The 6000-nt window shown below is 38.4% G+C and overlaps 1 long non-coding RNA gene across 1 annotated transcript; it reads left to right on the top strand.

Annotated features, from left to right (window-relative positions):
• The first annotated feature begins 222 nt into the window (after window positions 1-222).
• On the top strand, window positions 223-2587 carry LOC309653693. Its single transcript, XR_014259374.1, has 2 exons — window positions 223-333; window positions 829-2587. It is a non-coding gene; the product is annotated as an uncharacterized lncRNA (long non-coding RNA).
• Window positions 2588-6000: the final 3413 nt, after the last annotated feature.

The following is a 6000-nucleotide window of genomic DNA, read 5'->3' as shown; positions in this document are numbered from 1 at the left end:
CCGGGCCCCGGCTCATTGTGCTTGCCTCACGCCGGCCCCAGTTGGCAGCAGCGCTGGAGGCCCCGGGCCTGTGACCACAAAGAGGGAGCCGGGGGCCGGACTGGAGCGGGCCGGCGGCGGCGGCGGCGCCGGCTGAGGCCCAGGCCAGGCTCCCTCCCCTCAGCCTCCCACCCGCCCGCCTGTCCCGCCCCCGCCGGCGGCGCCCCGCCCCTCCCACAACCGCCAGACTAGCCTGGTGCGGGGGCCGCGCGCGAAAACGTGGGGGAGAAGCTGAGGCTGGAGTCGCCCGTGGTGGCCGAGCCCGCCGTCTACCCATGGCTGCTGCTGGTCTACGTGAGTGCCGCCCGTCCCCTCTTCCCGGACCTCCACCTCTCTTCCCCCAGGGCGCGCGCTGAGCCCACCGAGAAACGGAGCGACTCGAGTCGCCAGACCCTCTTTGGAGCCCCCCTTCCCGCCCTGCCCGCTTCTCCGCGGCCGTTTCCAGCCCCCGTGCGCAGGGTGGGCAGAGGGGAGCCGGGGCCGGCCAGGGGCACAGACTCGGCCGCGGGGACCCCGCGCTTCCGAGGGTCGCCCGAGCCGGTCTGCCGTTGGCCCTGTAGGGCTGGGGACCCCGGTCCCCCCCCCCCGGCCTGAACTGCTGGCGGGCTTGCCCTTCCGTACTTTATGATCTGACACGTCGGGTTTCTTTTTCCTGGCCAGCTTTACCATTACCTGACCAGCTTTCCCAGCATCCCCTGATAATGTGTTAGATATTCAAGTTTTAGGGCCCGGTCCCAGCCCTATGGAATCAGCAACTCTGGTGGGGCTCAGTGATCTCTGTTACAACAGGCCCTCCAGATGATTTTTATTCACCTTAAAGTTTGAAAATATCTGCATTGTCAGCTGGCCAAAGCGTCCACCAGCAGGTGAAGGGGAGTGGCGCCTGGAAAAGATAGGGACTAGCCAAGGTAAGTACAGTAGCATTTGCCATGGTAGTAATGGAGAATGCCTTTTCTCCACTGGTTGGCACAGACTAGTATCTGGGAGCAGTGGCAGGGTTATTTCGGATGCTTTACATTGCAATGTAGAGTGACCGCTGTCCTGGTTTGCCAGGGACTTCCCCTGTGTGAGCACTTAAAATCTCATCCTGGCAAACCCCTTAGCCTTGGGTTTGAAAAACTTAGGGAATAACATGAAACTTAGGGGAAACATGATCTAGGTTTTGGGCAAGTCACAAGTGCTAATTAAAGCTAAGCAAGTATGGACAACATCTAGCCTTCTTTACCCCTTTGCGGGGAGGTAAATCTTGATTGGGTGAGAGGACTTATTGTTAAGAGATCTTTGTAGAAACATCCCCTTCTGCTTAGTCCGCTGGTTCTCAGTTCTGGCTAGACATTGGCATCGTCTGAGGAGAGTTAAAATGATTGTATTGGTCTAGCATGACCAACCGTCGGTGTGAGGGTTTTTAAAAAGTGCTTCAGAGGATTCTAATGTGCAGCCAAATTTAGGTGCCACTGCTTAAGCTTTTGAACCGCTGCTACGTATTTTCACCTCATCTTGCTGTGAGAATATCCAACTGTAGTTGAGGTTTGTTTTTTTTCTTTTTCTTTTTTTAACTGTCTTATTATAAGATTTACTGTCTTAAATAAGATTGAATGTACAGAAACTCCTGCTAGTCCATCTGGTATAGCTGGATACCCAGAGTAATATCGTTAAGATATGTACCATTTAAGTATTGTGACTGGCCTTTTAAAAATTAACATATGCATTAAATTAGTATTGATAGTATAGATCTCTTTCGAAGTTGTCATGTTGGGGAGCTATACCTCTAATCTGCTGCCATTGCTAAATATCTGGACACCTCTTATTAGGAATTGCTTTTAAAAATCTTTAGGGATTAAAACCAAGATTGCTGTATTATTTGTACTGGGACCACAAAAACCTCACAGAGTTCCCCCGCTGTACCTTCTACCCCCATCTCTAACCCTTGGCAACTTCTAATCTGTTCTCCATCTCCACAGTTTTGTTATTTTAAGAATAATATGTAAACATAATCATGAATTACTTAATCTTCGGAGATTGGCTTTTAAAAAATTTTCCCTCGGCATCATTCCCTTGAAGTTCATTTCAATTTTTGCATATATTAATAATTTGTTCCTTGTTGTTGCTCAGTAGTATTCTATCATAAGATTTTATCACAATTTGTTTCAACATTCACCCATTGAAAGACATTTGGGTAGTTGCCAGTTTTTGGCTATTAGAAATAAAACTGCTATGAACATTTATGTGTAAGTTTCTGTGGGAACTTCATTAAGTTTTTGTTTCTTTTGGATAAATGCTCAAGAGTACAATTACTGCATTGTAGGGTGAATCTACTTTTAGGATTAAAAGAGACTGTCAAGCTGTTTCTCAGAGTGGCTAAACCATTTTATTTTCCCACCAGTGATGTGATATAATTTTTCTACGTACTCGCTAGCATTTGATGTTGTCACTATACTTTAATTTTAGTTATTCTCTGATATCTCATTATGGTCTTAATTTGCATTTCCCTGATGGCTAACGATGTTGAACATCTTTTCATGTGCTTCTTTGCCATGTGTATATTCTTTTCCATGAAATGTCTGTTCCTGTCTTCTGCCTATTTTCTAGTTGGATTTTTTTAAGTTGTTTGGAGAGTTCTTTGTATATTATAGATACAAGTCATTTGTCTCCTATGGGATTTTCAAATATGTTTTCCCACTGTGTAATTTGAGTTTTCATCCACTTAAAAGGATCTTCTATGAAGCATTTTAAACTCATTTTGATGAGATCCAATTTATCAGTTTTTGCTTTTATTGATCATACTTTCGGTGTCAAGTCTAAGAATTATTCACCTAGTTCTAGATGCCAAAGATTTTCTCCTATTTTTTTTTCTAAAACTGTCCTGCTTTTACATTTAAGATTATGATCCACTTTGATTTAATTTTTGTGTAAGATGTGTAAGGTTTAGGTTAAGGTTCATTGTTTGTTTGTTTGTTTTTGTCGAGGGATGTCCAACTGTTTCAGTACCATTTTTTGAAAAGTCTATTCTTCCTTGATAGCTTTTGCACTGCTGTCAAAACCAAGTTAAATGTATTTGTGTCGGTCTATTTCTGGGTTCTCTGTTCCATTCCATTGATCTATGTATCTACCCTCCATCATTACGGCGAAATCTTGAAATTGGGTAGATTAATTCCTCCCATTTTAATCTTCCTTTACAAATTGTTTTAGCTATTCTTCAGCCTCTTCCTACCATATAAATCTTAGAATAAGCTTGTCTATATCCACAAAAACCTTGAGGGCATTTTAAGAGTAATTGTGTTAAGCCTGTTAACTTGGGGAGAATTGACATCTTTATTATGTTGTGTTTTCTAATCCATGAACAAGGTATGTCTCCCTATTTGTTTGGGACTTTTAAAATTTTCTTCATCAGCATTTTGTAATTTTCAGTATAGAGGTCCTATAAATGTCTTATTGGGCTTCTATTTAAGTATTTATTTAGGTCAGTTGTAAATGGCATCACATATTTTTATTTAAGCTTCTACACATTTGTTATTAATATATAATTTGATAAAATTGTGTGGATCTTGTACTCTAAAACATTTACAAACTAATATTATTTCTCAAGCTTTTTGTGGATTCCTTGGTATTTTCTCCATTTAGATTATCATCTCATCTTCAGATATAGACAGTTTTAGTTTTCCTTATTCAATATAATAAGATATATTACTATTCAACATTCAGTAGGATTTATTCCTTCCTATTCAACATAGTAGGAATAGTTCTTTCATCTTTTAAATAAACTTTTTAAAAATTTAACTGTTAAATTTATCTATTTATTTATTTTTGCTTTATTTTCTTACTAGAACCTCCAGTAATATATTTAATAAAATTGGTGAGAGCAGATATCGGTGCCTTGTTTCTGATCTTACAGAGAAAGCGTTCAGTCTTTCACAGTTAAATATAATGTCAGTATAGGTTGTTTGTAGATCATCTTTATGAGTTTCAGTATGTTCCTTTTCTATTCCTAGTTTGCTTGGAGTTTTTTTTCTTCTTTTTTTAAAATCATGAATGGGATTGGATTTTGTCAAATGCTTTCTCTGCATTAATGGATAGGATCACATGACTTTTCCCCCTTAATCTATTGGATATGGTAGATTACATTGTTTGATTTTCAAATATTTAACCAACTTTGCATAACTGGAATAAATACCACTTGGTCACGGTATATTATTCTTTTTATATATTTCTGGATTTAATTTGCTAATATTTGGCTGAGGATTTTTACAGCCAATTTCATAAAAAATACTGGTCTGTAGTTTTCTTCTTTCTATACTATCCCAGTCTGGTTTTGGTATCAAGGTAATACTGGCTTCATAAAATTAATTAGGAACTGTTCCCTCTACTTCTGTTTCTTATCAAGTCATGTAAAATTGGTGTTAATGCTTTAAGTCTTGGGTAAAAGTGAAACATGTAAGCCTGAATATTTCTTTTGGGAGTTTTTAAATGAAAAATCAGTGTTTCTCATAGTTACAGGAAAATTGAGATTGTCTCTTTCATCTTGGCTGAGTTTTGGTAGTTTTGGGTGTAGAAGCATTGGTCCATTTCATCCACATTTTTGAATTTATAGTGTAGACTTGTTCATAATAACGTGTCCCTTATTAACCTGCAGGATATGTCATGGTATCCCTGGTTGCATTTCTGATATCTGTGATTTGTGCCATCTCTCTTTTTATCTTTATCAGTCTTGCTACATCTTTCTTGATTAGATTGTTTATTTCGAAGAACCAGCCTTTTGTTTCATTGATTTCCTCCCCCCCCCCCCATTTTCCTGTTTTCAGTTTCATGGATTTTTGTTTCATCTTTATTATTTCCTTCTTTCTGCTTGTTTAGTGTTTTTTCCTCTTCCGTTTTTACTATTTTAATATAGAAAATTAGACTATTTCTTTGAAATATTTTCTTTCCCAATTTAGTGCTATAAACTTCCCTTTCAGCATTGCTTTCACTTCATTCCACAAACGTTGATCTGTTATATCTCCATTTTCTTTTATTCTATGCATTTAAAAATTTTTCCTTGACTTTTTACCCATGAGTTATTTGGAATTGTGATGTTTAGTTTTCATGTGATTGAAGATTTTCCTGTTGTCTTTCTGTTATTGATTTCTAGTCTGGTTCCATTATGGCTAGAGAACATACTCTCTCTGATTTTAATTCTTTTAAATCTGCTAATGTTTTTTTATCACCCAGTGTATGGTATATGAGTGAATGTTCCATGGACACTTGAATATGTATTCTGCTTTTATTGAGTGTGTTCTTTAAATGTCAGTTATATCCTGTTGATTGATGATGTTTTCAGTTCTTCCATACCCTTGCTGATTTTTCTCTCCGGGAGTTCTATAAATTGCTGTGTTGAAGTCTCAAATAATAATTGTGGATTTGAAATTTTCTCCTTTTACCTTTTTCAGTGTTTGCTTCATGTGTTTTGAAGTTCTGTTGTTTGGTGCACACACATTTAGTATCACTAGGTCATCTAGGTGGATTATTCCTGTTATCTTTATGTAATGACCCTCTTTGCCCCTAATAATTTCCTTTGCTCTGAAATCTACTTTATCTGACATTAATATAGCCATTCCTGCTTTTTCTGATGAATGTTCATATGATATACCTTTTTCATCCTTTTACTTTGAACTACCTATATCATGATGTTTAAAGTAAGTTTCTTATAGACAGTATATAGTTGGATCATGCTTGTGATCTTTTCATCTACTCTTCCAATGTCTGTCTTTGACTTGGTTATTTAGATCATTTACAGTTTATGTAATTATTGCTATGTTAAACATTAGGTCTAGCATTTTATTTTTTGTTTTGTCTTTTACCTTAGTTTCTCAATCCTGTGTTTCTCTTATTTTGCCTTCTTGTGGGTTACTTAAACATTTTTTGATAAGTCCATTTTAATCTAATTTATTTATAATCATTTGTGTATACTGTTTGTATAGTTTTCTT

Source organism: Balaenoptera physalus (genome assembly GCF_965194825.1).
Source record: "Balaenoptera physalus genome assembly, contig: HAP1_SCAFFOLD_902, whole genome shotgun sequence".
Taxonomy (NCBI): Eukaryota; Metazoa; Chordata; class Mammalia; order Artiodactyla; family Balaenopteridae; genus Balaenoptera; species Balaenoptera physalus.
The sequence above is the reverse complement of the archived record's forward strand: the minus strand, read 5'-3'. Positions and strand labels throughout refer to the sequence as shown.